Source organism: Eleutherodactylus coqui, unplaced genomic scaffold (assembly GCF_035609145.1).
Source record: "Eleutherodactylus coqui strain aEleCoq1 unplaced genomic scaffold, aEleCoq1.hap1 HAP1_SCAFFOLD_53, whole genome shotgun sequence".
NCBI classification, from domain to species: Eukaryota; Metazoa; Chordata; class Amphibia; order Anura; family Eleutherodactylidae; genus Eleutherodactylus; species Eleutherodactylus coqui.
In genome coordinates this window covers 790267-807555 of record NW_027101708.1, presented here as the reverse complement: position 1 = coordinate 807555, position 17289 = coordinate 790267, and the positions used below count along the sequence as shown (strand labels likewise).

General features: G+C 50.6%; 1 pseudogene; it reads right to left on the bottom strand.

Moving 5' to 3' along the window:
* LOC136590906 (mycocerosic acid synthase-like polyketide synthase) overlaps positions 1-17289 on the bottom strand; it is a 64001-nt pseudogene that overhangs the window by 35588 nt on the left and 11124 nt on the right.

Genomic DNA, 17289 nt, shown 5'->3' with positions numbered 1-17289 from the left:
TTTCACCTGTGAAGTGTGTACCTTTGTTTAACTCCATCACTTCCGGTGCCCCGTATCTGCAGATTACCTCATTCATGAGCTTCTGTGTGGTTACCTGCTTATTTACTTTGGTAGCAGAGTAGGTCTCCGACCTGAAAAGAAATCAACAACAACAAGCACATATTCATACTTCCCAACAAGTGGGAGCTGAGTGTAGCCAATTTGCAATCCCTGAAATGGGTAGAGTGGCCCCGGCAAGTGTTATGTGGCAAATTTACTTCTGCCCTGTTGCTTACGGCAAAGATCATGCAAAATTGGACAAATGATGCAGCAGCTACAGAAAACCCAGGAGCCACCCGTCCTTGTTCAAGCGTCGACATCATTGCTGCTTTGAGAGGTGAGTCTTTCCGTGCATCAGCTGGGCCATCATGGGCCACAGGGACTGTGGTAGGCAAGTTCTGTTGACTGTTCACCATACGCAGTCCCTTTTTAGTCCATTTGTCTTTTTCTTCCTTGCTGGCTTGTAACTGTAAAGTCTTTAGCATATCAAAGTCCAAAGTTTTTTGTCAATGTCCAAAGTTTTTATCAATGTCCAAAGTTTAGTCAAGGTCCAAAGTTATTGTCAAATTCTTCTTTTCTTTCACGGCTTCAGGGCCGCTGCCTTTGCTGTGTAGTCTGTGATGGCGTTGCCTCATGTTTCTCCGGTGTAGGAATTGGTGTGAGCTCTCCACTTTGACAGGTAGAAGTGGGGTCTCCATGAGACTCTGCACCGCTGCACCATTCTTAATTGGCTGTCCTGCTGAGGTAAAAACTGTCTGGCCTCCATGTTGGGCCGTAATCATGAGCTATGCCAAATGCATACCGGGAGTCAGTGTAAATGTTTGCCGTCTTACCTTCCTTCACTCTACTCGCCTCAGTGAGGGCCTTCAGTTCCGCTTCTTGTGCTGAGACATGCGGAGGCAGAGCTTCTGCTTTTAGGACATCTTGTTGTGTGACCACTGCATATCCAGTGTGGAGTCGTCAATCACCCTTGGTACCATCTATAAAAAACAACTCAAAATATGCATTGTCAACAAGGGGTTTCAGTGACTTTTTAAAGCTTAAATTTTCTTGTTGCATCAATGCTAGACAATCAGGCTGGTATTCTATTTCAAAAAGATCAGAATCTTGTTGCAAAAACCAGGGTACTCAATTGTAAGAACAGTAACCAGGTTCCAGGTAGTACAACATTGGAAAAAGATTTGATGGATGCAGATAAGGACTGTAAGATGTTAACACCAATAACAGAGACATGAGTTACATCGGGGCAGAATAATCTACAAACATCTATTAATATTTGAAATGTGATATCCTTTAAGCAAATTCATTATTAATCTCATCCTGCCTGCAATGTCTTAGCAAATTTGAGACAGGAGAAAAAAAAAAACAACTTTTACTAGCTGCTCAAGATTCTTACCCCCTCCTTTGTGGACAAGACTTTTACATCATCTAGCTCCACCCCCTCGATACTGGCTGCTTGCGTCTTTTTTCACACCTTCATTTAAGCTCCACAGTCTGCGCATCCACATCTCAAACAAGTAATGTCTTATGCATGGGGGGGGGGGGACTTTTATCCCCAGTCAATATCTGCATCACACATTTTACATTCATCACAGCCTGAACACTGGGCATTATCTCTCATCCATCCATGCGCTCAAGTCTGCCCCGTTACCCCCCATTGAAGGTGCACCAGTACATACAGATGCACAGTCAAAAAGTGTGACAAACATACATACATCAGTTGAAAAACATTGAGGTGAGTGCTATAATGTTATAAAGCACATGATTCTATTGAGATGAGATTGTGATGAGTGCTATTTTTGACAAACCATGTGAAAAAGCCTGCTGAGTGACCGAGACACTCTCTCTTTCTTATTTACTGAAACTATTATATGCTATATTAAATGCTGATATATTTTAGAATGCGTGGGTATCTTTCAGCCCCCCTTCCTTTCCTTCTCTGACGCTCTGTTATCGCTTGGCCTTGGAAGCTAGACACAAGCTGCAGCTTCAAGTAAACAATCCTTCTCCCACTAAAAGCGAGCTCAGTTAACCATTTGTACATATATACATATATGCACACATACATCTACTGTAATCTACCGTGCGGGTCCATGTCACACATTTTCATAATAGTTTTCTTACATTTTACAAATTGGGACCCTTGTCTCTCCTCCATCAATTCATCCACACGGCGGCGGCCCTTGAGGGGCTCCGTCTTCTTTAATAAGGTCTTACGCATATTAGAACAACAACAATAATAATAATAACACGCTCCATAGAGTGCATCCTTCTGACCCAAATTGTTAGCCCCTTATATACGGCAAAACAACCGAAGGCATCTCCTTCTATGGAACCAGTCCCATAGAGTGCATCCCTCTCAGCTAAACCATCAACAGCTAACTAAACTAAAACGGAGGGTTCCTTCGTCTGTGAGACCAAATGAAAAGAGAAAGAGAAAAAAAATTCTGCAGATACAACAAACAACCTCCACTATTTCTAAAATGCTATGGACTTCAAAGTACAAATAGACTACAGACTAGTTCCTTGGTGAGCGATTGGTGCACTTATCACGGTCAGTGGTCCGTGACGGCAAACTCGAAGCCCACACGAGTTACCGTGTAGAACTCTTAACCCAACCCGTCCGGTCACAAAACACAGATAGTCCCTCCTGCTGCAAGACTCTCAGTGTAAAACACAACATAAATATATGCTGGTCTTACCTGGAGTTCTGTGAGTTGATCAGGCTCGGTTTGCAGCAGGACGGCTTCCCCGTGGCGTGGATCCGGGTGGACTGCGCTGCACGGCTCCGGTTTTACCGCCCCACCTTTGGGCACCATTTGTTAGGGAAATTCCAAGTACAGCACCAATCAGGTCCACCCCGATACCCCGCTGCCGGCGGTAAAGAAGAGACACCACACACGGAGGTCTGGTATAGTTCCTCACACGGGGACATGACTGCGCCCTTTATTACAGATTACATGGGATCTTATACCCTTTGGTCTCATCACTAGGAATGGGTGATGGTCTCATTGGCTCAAATTCACTGCATAACCATATATGTAAAGTCCGGATTTCCGGCTGAGGCACTGATAGTCATATACGTAGTTAAACAGTCGTTATCTTGATACGGCGCCTCTGGGAAGATAGCCAGTATAGTTCAGGGAAAGTGCTGTCTTGCTGGAGTTGCTATAGGGAGAGTGTTAGTAGTTATTTTAGGCTTCAAGAACCCCAACGGTCCTTCTTAGGGCCACATCTGACCATGTGCAGTACTGTTGAGGCTGCTTTTTCCAGTGTTGCACAATTTTTTTTTTTGTATATCGGCCGTGCAGAGCATTGCGTCCGCAGTCTGCAGTCATTGTACAGAGTATAGGGCCAGTACTGGTGAGGCAGGGAAAGAGATATTCAGGCTATATAGGCAGTGGGCTTTTTCCAAAAAATTGATCGCTGTCATCCAGCCAGAGGGAAACAGTATACATAATATTATACGCTGCCTACAGTATCTATCTGCTGGGGGTAGTAGTCGTAATTAATACGCAGCTAAGCGTTACAGCAGGCTTGCGCAAAATTGTTTCCTGGATCTGCTATCTCTGTTACATGATCACCGTCATCCCGCCAGAGGGAAACAGTATACATAATATTATACGCTGCCTACAGTATCTGTCCGCTGTATCAGCTCAGCATTTTAAAAAAATAGAAGCAAAATACTTAAGGCCTACTACTGGCCTTTGGCCACTTGACTGCTTCTGCGCTGTGAATTCCACTAGCTCAGTCATACGCACCTACGTCTCACTACAGGCGTGAGCAAAATTGTTTCCTGGCTCTGCTGTGTGTTCCGTAAGGGAAGTCAGCCTCCAACCACAGGCCAATAAGCGGTACATTTAATTACAGCGTTCTGTTTCTGCACTACTGGTAATACAGCATGCTGAGGGGTAGGGGTAGGCCTAGAGGACGTGGACGTGGGCGAGGACGCGGAGGCCCAAGTCAGGGTGTGGGGACAGGCCGAGCTCCTGATCCAGGTGTATCGCAGCCGACTGCTGCGGGATTAGGAGAGAGGCACGTTTCTGGCGTCCTCACATTCATCGCACAATTAATGGGTCCACGCGGTAGACCTTTATTAGAAAATGAGCAGTGTGAGCAGGTCCTGTCGTGGATGGCAGAAAGTGCATCGAGAAATCTATCGACCACCCAGAGTTCTGCGCCGTCCACTGCTGCAACTCTGAATCCTCTGGCTGCTGCTCCTCTTTCCTCCCAGCCTCCTCACTCTATTACAATGAAACATTCTGAGGAGCAGGCAGACTCCCAGGAACTGTTCCCGGGCCCCTGCCCAGAATAGCCAGCAATGGTTCCTCTCCCACCGGAGGAGTTTGTCGTGACCGATGCCCAACCTTTGGAAAGTTCCCGGTGTCCGGGGGATGAGGCTGGGGACTTCCGGCAACTGTCTCAAGAGCTTTCAGTGGGTGAGGAGGACGATGACGATGAGACACAGTTGTCTATCACTCAGGTAGTAGTAATTGGAGTAAGTCCGAGGGAGGAGCGCACAGAGGATTCGGAGGAAGAGCAGCAGGACCATGAAGTGACTGACCCCACCTGGTTTGCTATGCCTACACAGGACAGGTCTTCAGAGGGGGAGGCAAGTGCAGCAGCAGGGCAGGTTGGAAGAGGCAGTGCGGTGGCCAGGGGTAGATGCAGGGCCAGACCAAATAATCCACCAACTGTTTCCCAAAGCGCCCCCTCGCGCCATGCCACCCTGCAGAGGCCAAGGTGCTCAAAGGTCTGGCAGTTTTTCACTGAGAGTACAGATGACCGACTAACAGTGGTGTGCAACCTTTGTCGCGCCAAGATCAGCCGGGGAGCCACCACCACCAGCCTCACCACCACCAGCATGCGCAGACATATGATGGCCAAGCACCCCACAAGGTGGGACGAAGGCCATTCACCGCCTCCGGTTTGCACCACTGCCTCTCCCCCTGTGCCCCAACCTGCCACTGAGATCCAACCCCCCTCTCAGGACACAGGCACTACCGTCTCCTGGCCTGCACCCACACCCTCACCTCCGCTGTGCTCGTCCCCATCCACCAATGTCTCTCAGCGCACCGTCCAGCCGTCGCTAGCGCAAGTGTTGGAGCGCAAGCGCAAGTACGCCGCCACGCACCCGCACGCTCAAGCGTTAAACATGCACATAGCCAAATTTATCAGCCTGGAGATGCTGCCGTATAGGGTTGTGGAAACGGAGGCTTTCAAAGGTATGATGGCGGCGGCCCCGCGCTACTCAGTTCCCAGTCACCACTATTTTTCCCGATGTGCCATTCCAGCCCTGCACGACCACGTCTCCCGCAACAATGTACGCGCCCTTACCAATGCGGTTACTGCCAAGGTCAACCTAACAACGGACACGTGGACAAGCGCAGGCGGGCAGGGCCAATATATCTCCCTGACGGCACATTGGGTGAATTTAGTGGAGGCTGGGACAGAGTCAGAGCCTGGGACCGCTCAGGACCTACCCACCCCCAGAATTGCGGGCCCCAGCTCGGTGGTGGTATCTGCGGTGGTGTATGCTTCCTCCACTAAACCACCCTCCTCCTCCTCCTCCAACGCAACCTCTGTCTCGCAATCAAGATGTGTCAGCAGCAGCACGTCGCCAGCAGTCGGTGTTGCGCGGCGTGGCAGCACAGCGGTGGGCAAGCGTCAGCAGGCCGTGCTGAAACTACTCAGCTTAGCAGAGAAGAGGCACACGGCCCACGAACTGCTGCAGGGTCTGACAGAGCAGACCGACCGCTGGCTTGCGCCGCTGAGCCTCCAACCGGGCATGGTCGTGTGTGACAACGGCCGTAACCTGGTGGCAGCTCTGCAGCTCGGCAGCCTCACGCACGTGCCATGCCTGGCCCACGTCTTTAATTTGGTGGTTCAGCGCTTTCTGAAAAGCTACCCACGCTTGTCAGACCTGCTCGGAAAGGTGCGCCGTCTCTGCGCACATTTCCGCAAGTCCCACACGGACGCTGCCACCCTGCGCACCCTGCAACATCGGTTTAATCTGCCAGTGCACCGACTGCTGTGCGACGTGCCCACACGGTGGAACTCTACGCTCCACATGTTGGCCGGGCTCTATGAGCAGCGTAGAGCTATAGTGGAATACCAACTCCAACATGCCGGCGCAGTGGGAGTCAGCCTCCTCAATTCTTTACAGAAGAGTGGGCCTGGTTGGCAGACATCTGCCAGGTCCTTGGAAACTTTGAGGAGTCTACCCAGATGGTGAGCGGCGATGCTGCAATCATTAGCGTCACCATTCCTCTGCTATGCCTCTTGAGAAGTTCCCTGCAAAGCATAAAGGCAGACGCTTTGCGCTCGGAAACAGAGCCGGGGGAAGACAGTATGTCGCTGGATAGTCAGAGCACCCTCCTGTCTATATCTCAGCATGTTGAGGAGGAGGAGCATGAGGAGGATGAGGAGGAGGGAGAAGAGACAGCTTGGCCCAATGCTGAGGGTACCCATGCTGCTTGCCTGTCATCCTTTCAGCGTGTATGGCCTGAGGAGGAGGAGGAGGATCCCGAAAGTGATCTTTCTAGTGCGGACAGCCATGTGTTGCGTACAGGTACCCTGGCACACATGGCTGACATGTTAGGATGCCTTTCTCGTGACCCTCGCGTTACACGCATTCTGGCCACTACCAATTACTGGGTGTACACACTGCTCGACCCACGGTATAAGGAGAACCTTTCCACTCTCATAGCCGAAGAGGAAAGGGGTTCGAGAGTAATGCTATACCACAGGACCCTGGCGGACAAACTGATGGTAAAATTCCCATCCGACAGCGCTAGTGGCAGAAGGCGCAGTTCCGAGGGCCAGGTAGCAGGGGAGGCGCAAAGATCAGGCAGCATGTACAGCACAGGCAGGGGAACACTCTCTAAGGCCTTTGACAGCTTTCTGGCTCCCCAGCAAGACTGTGTCACCGCTCCCCAGTCAAGGCTGAATCGTCGGGAGCACTGTAAAAGGATGGTGAGGGAGTACATAGCCGATCGCACGACCGTCCTCCGTGACGCCTCTGCCCCCTACAACTACTGGGTGTCGAAGCTGGACACGTGGCCTGAACTCGTGCTGTATGCCCTGGAGGTGCTTGCTTGTCCTGCGGCTAGCGTCTTGTCAGAGAGGGTGTTTAGTGCGGCTGGGGGAATCATCACAGATAACCGTACCCGCCTGTCAACCGACAGTGCCGACAGGCTTACACTCATCAAGATGAACAAAGCCTGGATTTCCCCAGACTTCTCTTCTCCACCAGCGGACAGCAGCGATACCTAAACAATACGTAGGCTGCACCCACGGATGGAAGCATTGTTCTCTATCACCATCAAAAACGTGGACCTTTTAGCTTCATCAATCTGTGTATAATATTCATCCTCCTCCTACTGCTCCTCCTCCTGAAACCTGACGTAATCACGCCGAACGGGCAATTTTTCTTAGGCCCACAAGGCTCAGTCATATAATTTTTGTAAACAATTTTTATACGTTTCAATGCTCATTAAGGCGTTGAAACTTTCACCTGAACCAATTTTTATTTTAACTGGGCTGCCTCCAGGCCTAGTTACAAATTATGCCACATTAACCAAAGCGATTAATGGGTTTCACCTGCCCTCTTGGTTGGGCATCGGCAATTTTTCTGACGTACATTAGTACTGTTGGTACACCAATTTTTTGGGGCCCTCGCCTACAGTGTAATCCAATTAATTTTTTGCCCACCTGCATTAAAGCTGACGTTAGATCAGCTGTGCTGGGCACTGCAATGGGATATATTTATGTACCGCCAGTGGGTTCCAGGAAACCACCCATGCTGTGGGTTCACTGGGAGTTGTAACTGCATGTGTCCACTTCTAAAGAACCCCAGTCTGACTGGGGCATGCAGTGTGGGCCGAAGCCCACCTGCATTAAACATGACATTACCTCAGCTGTGATGGGCAATGCAATGGGATATATTTATGTACCGCCGGTGGCTTCCTGGCACCCACCCATGCTGTCGGATCACACGGAGTTGTAACTGCATGTGTCCACTTCTAAAGAACCCCAGTCTGACTGGGGCATGCAGTGTGGGCCGAAGCCCACCTGCATTAAACATGACATTACCTCAGCTGTGATGGGCAATGCAATGGGATATATTTATGTACCGCCGGTGGCTTCCTGGCACCCACCCATGCTGTGGGTCCACATGGACTTCACAATAGGGAGTTGTACCTGCCTGTGTCTATGAATTAAAAACCCCGGTCAGGTTGGGGCATGCAGTGTGGGACGAAGCCCACCTGCATTTAATCGGACGTTACCTCAGCTGTCATGGGCACTGCAATGGGATGTACAGCCGGTGGGTTCCAGGGAGCCACCCATGCTGTAGGTGCACACGGAATTCCCATTGCGGAGTTGTACCTGCCTGTGACTATTTATAAAAAAATGCAGTCTGACTGGGGCATGCAGACACCTTGACAGAATGAATAGTGTGTGGCACATAGGTTCCCCATTGCTATGCCCACGTGTGCAGCTCCTGATGGCGGTGGCACAGGATTATATTCCTCATTGCTTCTGTACAGCATTGTGGGCTATCGCCCCACCCCTTTTAAAGAGGGTCGCTGCCTAGCCGTGCCAACCCTCTGCAGTGTGTGCCTGCGGTTCCTCCTCATGGCAGACGCACTTATAAATAGACATGAGGGTGGCGTGGCATTAGTGCAGCTGAAGGCTGCGCAGGGACATTTTGGTGTGCGCTGTGGACACTGGGTCGTGCGCGCGCGGGGGGGGGGGGGGGGGGGGGTTGGCAGCATGTAACCCAGGAGAAGTGGCAGCAGAGTGTCATGCAGGCAGTGATTGTGCTTTGTTGGAGGTAGTGTGGTGCTTAGCTAAGGTATGCATTGCTAATGAGGGCTTTTCAGAAGTAAAAGTTGTTGGGGGTGGGGCACTCTTGCCACTATTGTGGCTTAATAGTGGGACCTGGGAACTTGAGATGCAGCCCAACATGTAGCCCCTTGCCTGCCCTATCCATTGCTGTGTCGTTTTCATCACTTTCTTGAATTGCCCAGATTTTCACAAATGGAAACCTTAGCGAGCATCGGCGATATACAAAAATGCTCGAGTCGCCCATTGACTTCAATGGGGTTCGTTACTCGAAACGAACCCTCAAGCATTGCGATAATTTTGTCCCGAGTAACGAGCACCCGAGCATTTTGGTGCTCGCTCATCTTTAGTAACCATGTTTAGGGTCCCTGGTGACAAGACCATTCATCTAATCACTCCACACATCTCTCATCATTTACAGATCTGCCTGAGAAGGAACTGCATGCCGAATTTTGTAGCAAAAGGACAATTTCATCTAGGGCTGGATGTTTTTACAAAGAGTGTATATTGAAAAATTTAACATCGGTAAAGTACTTACCCCTCCACAAATGCAGCTCGCTTGGTACATATTTTTCCTGGCTCATTAGAATCAGAATCATACCAGTGTTTGATGTTAAATCTTTCTTCTGGTATCTCAGTGGTGCAGTTTTTTCCCTCAACAAGAACTTTCCAAAAGTTGTCAATTCCCTCACCTGTACAGTAGAAACATGACATTAGATATCCTTGAACGATGGTAGATAGAGTAATAAAAGGAGATAAATCTATCAGATCTGCAGTTAATGACATGATTTGGTTGGAATTGTATCTGGGCACTGTATTACTATTTCTCTGGGCTGTGTATCTGGGCACTGTGTAAGCATCGGCACATGATAGTTGTGATTTTACCCAAGTGAAAAGTGGCACTCTCAAAACCCCATCATACACTGCTAATGGCACTGGTCAACAAATTTTTACAAAAGTCATATTACTGAAATATAATTAGTCATTTCTTTTCAATTTTTTTATTCTCAACACGAATAGGACAGTCAAAATGCCAAATTGGCTCTATTTTTTGTAATCTGCAATAATTGTTAACATCACAAAATGCCTGCCAATAGTAATAGGCCTCTGGGTAGTACCTGTAAAAAAACAAGTCATAGACTACGTCTTAGATTTCTTTGCCGGTCTCTTGTCCAGCAGTTCGGGAGTGTCTCAGCGGAGGGTCCAGCAGTAGTCAGCCAGCATGGTAGTGGACCATGTTCCCTGGTATCTTTGTTCCATTGTTTTGATATCTTGAAGAAAACGTTCGCCATGTTCATCACTAACCATACCACAGTTGTCTGGAAAGAAATCCAGATGAGAATGAAGGAAGTGAATGTATGTTGCAGCCAAGTTTCTGATACTGTACTAGTTCCTTGTAGTTTTCTGCCCTAGCGTTCCTGAGAAAGTTTGTAGACATTGGTTAAAAGCATTCCATGCTTGTTTCGCATCACCCTGCAGCAAGTTGTTCAACCGGTCATCTTTGAAGAGCTCTCAAATCTGAGGACCCACAAAAACTCTCTCTTTGATCTTTGCATCGCTGATTTGAGGGAATTTTTCAAGAAGGTATCGGGAAGCTGGTGAAGTCTGATCCATGGCTTTCACGAGGTTCTTCATCAAACCTAGTTTGATGTGATGGGGTGGTAGCAGGATTTTATGGGCCTTGAGCAGAGCTGGGTGCTGGATATTCTTCTCTCCAACTGCTACATTTTGTCTGTGAGTCGATTCCTTATGCTAGTAGTGCAATTCCCTTGCTCGGCTATCCCACTCACATAATAAACATGTGTATTGTGTATATCCCTGCTGCAGTCCAATTAAAAGGGCATCCTTCAAATCACCACAGAGGTGCCAGCTGTACTTGTTATACTCAATGGATTTCAGTAGCTGCTTTTAAGTACATTTACACAGAAAAACACAGAAAATGAACTATCTGAGATATCTTCAAAACGAGAGCCAATAAAAAATTTTCATGGTCATATTTGTGTTCAGCACACCAAGATACTACAGATTAAGACCTTTTCTAAGTCAGTAACAATTTCAATGTTGACCAGTGTGACCTTATACTTAGTTCCTCTTTAATCTGAATCTCCCACTCCCAAACTGCACAAATCCTCCGGAATGCGCTACCCCAATTAGATTAGTTCCCAATGTTCACAGTATTAAGAGTGCCCTAAATGCATCTTTTTAGGGAGGGCTACCAAATTCCCTTATCTAACGCTTCTGTTTTTTCCCCACTTCTACAATCCCCCTCAGAACCGGACCTCCTTCGTCCCACTATATCACGTACACCTTAATTAGAGATGAGCGAACACCAAAATGTTCGGGTGTTCGTTATTCGGAACGAACTACCCGTGATGCTCGAGGGTTCGTTTCGAACAACGAACCCCATTGAAGTCAATGGGCGACCAGAACATTTTTGTATTTCGCCGATGCTCGCTAAGGTTTTCATGTGTGAAAATCTGGGCAATTCAGGAAAGTGATGGGAATGACACAGTGACGGATAGGGCAGGCGAGGGGCTACGTGTTGGGCTGCATCTCAAGTTCACAGGTCCCACTATTAAGCCACAATACCGGCAAGAGTGGCCCCCCCCCCCTCCCAACAACTTTTACTTCTGAAAAGCCCTCATTAGCATGGCATACCTTTGCTAAGCACCACACTACCTCCAACAAAGCACAATCACTGCCTGCATGACACTCCACTGACACTTCTCCTGGGTTACATGCTGCCCAACCGCCCCCCCTCCCCCCCACAGCGCACACCAAAGTGTCCCTGGGCAGCCTTCAGCTGCCCTCATGCCACACCACGCTCATGTCTATTTAGAATTGCGTCTGCCATGACGAGGGACCACAGGCACACACTGCAGAGGTTGGCACGGCTAGGCAGCGACCCTCTTTAAAAGTGGCGGAGCGATAGCCCACAATGCTGTACAGAAGCAATGAGAAATAGAATCCTGTGCCACCGCCATCAGGAGCTGCACACGTGGGCATAGCAATGGGGAACCTATGTGCCACACACTATTCATTCTGTCAAGGTGTCTGCATGCCCCAGTCAGACCGGGCTTTTTAATTCATAGACACAGGCAGGTACAACTCCCTATTGTGAAGTCCCTGTCGACCCACAGCATGGGTGGCTCCCTGGAACCCACCGGCGGTACACAGAAATATCCCATTGCATTGCCCAACACAGCTGAGGTAGTAATGTCGTGCTTAATGCAGGTGGGCTTCGGCCCACACTGCATGCCCCAGTCTGACTGGGGTTCTTTATAAGTGTACAGATGTAGTAAAAACTCCGTGTGCACCTACAGCATGGGTGGGTGCCAGGAAGCCACCGGCGGTACATAGAAATATCCCATTGCATTGCCCAACACAGCTGAGGTAGTAATGTTGTGCTTAACCCTTTCCAATCCAATTTGTATATGGTTTTCCTAGGGGGCTTACTCTTTTTCTGCTGTTATACAACGGCGCTATATGCTGGCTAAAGCCAGTACTGCATGAGCTGACACGTAGGATAGGCTCCGACAGCAGAGAGGCTGGCAATATACAGTAAGAGAACCCCGACGGACGTCTACCAACAACGGAGCTGTACAGCCTTAAACCCTAATGTCTTCACAGGTCACACAGTGGACTGGAAAGGGTTAATGCAGGTGGGTTTCGGCCCACACTGCATGCCCCAGTCAGACTGGGGTTCTTTACAAGTGGACACATGTAGGTTAAACTCCCTGTGGACCCACTGCCTGGGTGGGTGCCAGGAAGCCACCGGCTGTACATAGAAATATCCCATTGCATTGCCCAACACAGCTGAGGTAGTAATGTCGTGCGTAATACAGGTGGGCTTCGGCCCACACTGCATGCCCCAGTCAGACGGGTTCTTTAGAAGTGTACAGATGTATTAAAAACTCAGTGTGCACCTACAGCATGGGTGGCTCCCTGGAACCCACCGGCGGTACACAAAAATCTCCCATTGCATTGCCCAACACAGCTGAGGTAACGTCAGCTGTAATGCAGGTGGCCTAAAAATTAATTTGATTACACTGTAGGCGAGGGCCCACAAAAATTGCTGTATCAACAGTACTAATGTACATCCCAAAAATTGGCCATGGCCAGCCAAGAGGGCAGGTGAAACCCATTAATCGCTTTGGTTAATGTGGCTTAAGTGGTAACTAGGCCTGGAGGCAGCCCAGTGTAACGAAAAATTGGTTCAAGTTAAAGTTCCAATGCTTTTAAGCGCATTGAAACTTATAAAAATTGTTCTGAAAAATTATTTGAGTGAGCCTTGTGGCCCTAAGAAAAATTGCCCGTTCAGCGTGATTACGTGAGGTTTCAGGAGGAGGAGCAGGAGAAGGAGGAGGAGGAATATTAGACACAGATTGATGAAGCAGAAATGTCCCCGTTTTGGATGGTGAGAGAGAACGTAGCTTCCATCCGCGGGTGCAGCCTACCTATGCTTACGTATCGCTGCTGTCCGCTGGTGGAGAACAGAAGTCTGGGGAAATCCAGCCTTTGTTCATCTTGATGAGTGTTAGCCTGTCGGCACTGTCGGTTGACAAGCGGCTACGCTTATCTGTGATGATTCCCCCAGCCGCACTAAACACCCTCTCCGACAACACGCTAGCCGCAGGACAAGCAAGCACCTCCAGGGCATACAGCGCTAGTTCAGGCCACATGTCCAGCTTCGACACCCAGTAGTTGTAGGGGGCAGAGGCGTCACCAAGGATGGTCGTGCGATCCGCTACGTACTCCCTCACCATCCTTTTACAGTGCTCCCGCCGACTCAGCCGTGACTGGGGAGCGGTGACACAGTCTTGGTGGGGAGCCATAAAGCTGGCCAGGCCCTTAAAGACTGTTGCACTGCCTGGGATGTACATGCTGCTCGATCTACGCACATCCCCTGCTACCTTGCCCTCGGTACTGCGCCTTCTGCCACTAGCGCTGTCGGCTGGGAATTTTACCATCAGCTTGTCCGCAAGGGTCCTGTGGTATAGCAACACTCTCGAACCCCTTTCCTCTTCGGGAATCAGAGTGGGCAGGTTCTCCTTATACCGTGGATCGAGCAGTGTGTACACCCAGTAATCCGTAGTGGCCAGAATGCGTGCAACGCGAGGGTCACGAGAAAGGCATCCTAACATGAAGTCAGCCATGTGTGCCAGGGTACCTGTACGCAACACATGGCTGTCTTCACTAGGAAGATCACTTTCAGGATCCTCCTCCTCCTCCTCCTCCTCCTCAGGCCATACACGCTGAAAGGATGACAGGCAATCAGCCGATGTACCGTCAGCAGCGGCCCAAGCTGTCTCTTCCCCCTCCTCCTCATCCTCCTCATGCTCCTCCTCCTCCTCCTGTACGCGCTGAGAAATAGACAGGAGGGTGCCCTGACTATCCAGCGGCATACTGTCTTCCCCCGCCCCCGTTTCCGAGCGCAAAGCAGCTGCCTTTATGGTTTGCAGGGAATTTCTCAAGATGCATAGCAGAGGAATGGTGACGCTAATGATTGTAGCATCGCCGCTCACCACCTGGGTAGACTCTCAAAATTACCAAGGACATGGCAGATGTCTGCCAACCAGGCCCACTCTTCTGAAAGGAATTGAGGAGGCTGACTCCCACTGCGCCGCCCATGTTGGAGTTGGTATTCGACTATAGCTCTACGTTGTTCATAGAGCCTGGCCAACATGTGGAGCGTAGAGTTCCACCGTGTGGGCACGTCGCACAGCAGTCGGTGCACTGGCAGCTTAAAGTGATGTTGCAGGGTGCGCAGGGTGGCAGCGTCCGTGTGGGACTTGCGGAAATGTGCGCAGAGCCGGCGCGCCTTTACGAGCAGGTCTGACAAGCGTGGGTAGCTTTTCAGAAACCGCTGAACCACCAAATTAAAGACGTGGGCCAGGCATGGCACGTGCGTGAGGCTGCCAAGCTGCAGAGCCGCCACCAGGTTACGCCCGTTGTCACACACGACCATGCCCGGTTGGAGGCTCAGCGGCGCAAGCCAGCGGTCGGTCTGCTCTGTCAGACCCTGCAGCAGTTCGTGGGCCGTGTGCCTCTTATCGCCTAAGCTGAGTAGTTTCAGCACGGCCTGCTGACGCTTTCCCACCGCTGTGCTGCCACACCGCGCGACACCGACTGCTGGCGACATGCTGCTGCTAACACATCTTGATTGCGAGACAGAGGAGGAGGAGGAGGAGGAGGGTGCTTTAGTGGAGGAAGCATACACCTCCGCAGATACCAGCACCGAGCTGGGGCCCGCAATTCTGGGGGTGGGTAGGACGTGAGCGGTCCCAGGCTCTGACTCTGTCCCAGCCTCCACTAAATTCACCCAATGTGCCGTCAGGGAGATGTAGTGGCCCTGCCCGCCTGTGCTTGTCCACGTGTCCGTAGTTAAGTGGACCGTGGCAGTAACCGCGTTGGTGAGGGCGCGCACAATGTTGCGGGAGACGTGGTCGTGCAGGGCTGGGACGGCACATCGGGAAAAGTAGTGGCGACTGGGAACTGAGTAGCGCGGGGCCGCCGCCTCCATGATACTTTTGAAGGACTCAGTTTCCACAACCCTATACGGCAGCATCTTAAGGCTGATGAATTTTGCTATGCGGACGGTTAACGTTTGAGCGTGCGGGTGCGTGGCGGCGTACTTGCGCTTGCGCTCGAACACTTGCGCAAGCGACGGCTGAACGGTGCGCTGAACTACACTGCTGGATGGGGCCGAGGACAGCGGAGATGAGGGTGTGGGTGCAGGCCATGAGGCGGTAGTGCCTGTGTCCTGAGAGGGGGGTTGCATCTCAGTGGCAGGTTGGGGCACAGGGGGAGAGGCAGGGGTGCAAACCGGAGGCGGTGAACGGCCTTCGTCCCACCTTGTGGGGTGCTTGGCCATCATATGTCTGCGCATGGTGGTGGTGGTGAGGCTGTTGGTGTTGGCTCCCCGGCTGAGCTTTGCGCAACAAAGGTTGCACACCACTGTTTGTCGGTCGTCAGGCGTCTCTGTGAAAAACTGCCAGACCTTAGAGCACCTCGGCCTCTGCAGGGTGGCATGGCGCGAGGGGGCACTTTGGGAAACACTTGGTGGATTATTCGGTCTGGCCCTGCCTCTACCCCTGGCCCTGGCCACCGCACTGCCTCTTGCAACCTGCCCTGCTGATGCCCTTGACTCCCCCTCTGAAGACCTGTCCTCCTGAGTAAGCGTTGCACACCAGGTGGGGTCAGTCACCTCATCGTCCTGCTGCTCTTCCTCCGAATCCTCTGTGCGCTGCTCCCTTGGACTTACTGCCCTTACTACTACCTCACTGCAAGACAACTGTGTCTGATCGTCATCGTCCTCCTCACCCACAGAAAGTTGTTGAGACAGTTGGCGGAAGTCCCCAGCCTCTTCCCTCGGACCCCGGGAACTTTCGAATGGTTGGGCATCAGTGACGATAAACTCCTCTGGTGGGAGAGGAACCGCTGCTGCCCAATCTAAGCAGGGGCCCGAGAACAGTTCCTGGGAGTGTTCCCGCTCCTGAGCAGGTGTCATTGTAGTGGAGTGAGGAGGCTGGGAGGAAGGAGGAGCAGCAGACAGAGGATTCGGATTTGCAGCAGTGGACGGCGCAGAACTGCGTGTTGACGATAGGTTGCTCGAAGCACTTTCTGCCATCCAGGACAGGACCTGCTCACACTGCTCATTTTCTAATAACCGTCTCCCGCGTGGACCCATTAATTGGGCGATGAATGTGGGGACGCCAGAAACGTGCCTCTCTCCTAATCGCGCAGCAGTCGGCTGCGACACACCGGGATCAGGAGCTCGGGCTGTGCCCACACCCTAACTTGGCCCTCCGCGTCCTCGGCCGCGTCCACGTCCTCTAGGCCTACCCCTACCCCTCAGCATGCTGTATTACCAGTGATTTGATTTCACAGGCAGGAAATAAATTGGCGCAAGACTGCAGGCCAAATATAATTTTTTCCCTTTTTGGAAAACGAAAGGCCCCACTGCCTCTAGTGAATGAATAATCTAAGTTTAATAACTGTGCTGTGTCCCTGCTAATGTGTCACAGAACGTGAGGGTAGCAGAGTTATTATAACTCTGGCAGAGCAGGTTTTTTTTTTCCCAATTAAGGAAAGCAAATGGCGAAGCCAGCAGTAAAGCGTAGCTGGGTGCGTATGATTTAGCAATGTTTTTCACGCAGCTCACACGTGTCCACCGCCCGTAAGGACGGACAGAGGCTGGACAAATAGATTTGTTTTCACTTGTTTTTCCACCAAAAGGCAGCACTGCGTATATTCAATGAACATGAGAAGTTTAATAACTGTGCTGTGTCCCTGCTAATAAGTCACAGAACGTGAGGGTAGCAGAGTTATTATAACTCTGGCAGAGCAGGTATTTTTTTTCCCAATTAAGGAAAGCAAATGGCGAAGCCAGCAGTAAAGCGT